We start from the raw sequence: 667 nt of genomic DNA on the forward strand, positions 1-667 counted from the left end.
TTCCCTCCCACTTTCTCCAATCTTCTTCGGATCTCTTAGCCACCCATTACTTTCTCCACACTACTGGACTCAAATCTGCAGCCCAGTGTGCCACGAACCTCCCCACACTCACATAGAAGAATGTTTCCCTCATTCTTTTAGATCATGCTTTCAAAGTCTCTACCACCAAACAAATGCAATATTAATAAAAGTAGGATTACAAGCCAGTTTTTGTTTTTGTTTTTGTTTTGTTTTTTACTTACAGCAGTCAAATGTGGAGGAAAAGGGAGAAAAGCAGGAGTGTATTCGGAGGAAGGAGGATGGGACGCGGGAATCCTTCCCACCCGGGCTTCCCCACCTGTCGACCCCACTTTCCCCATGTGCGCGCCGCGGGATGACAACCACAACACTCCAGAACCACCCCCCTCCGGAAAGGAGGCGGGGTTACGCCTTCAGCCAATCAGAACCCACGAACTCCGGGTGTCCAACCTATGGGGTGGCCGTGGCCGTGCAGGGGGAGGACGTGGGGTGGTCGGGGAGGGGCCGCGTCCGTGGGAGGCGCGCACGTGTCGAGTCCAGAAAGGCAGGGAGGCGGAGAGGCGGCAGGCGTCCAGGACCTGAGGCGCGGACTCTGCACCCTGGCAGCTACCAAGTCCAGCTGCCCAGTGCCTCTTTAGCCTTGGACTCG

The sequence above is a fragment of the Crocuta crocuta genome, unplaced genomic scaffold, assembly GCF_008692635.1.
Source record: "Crocuta crocuta isolate KB4526 unplaced genomic scaffold, BGI_CrCroc_1.0 scaffold586, whole genome shotgun sequence".
In the NCBI taxonomy this organism is placed as follows: domain Eukaryota; kingdom Metazoa; phylum Chordata; class Mammalia; order Carnivora; family Hyaenidae; genus Crocuta; species Crocuta crocuta.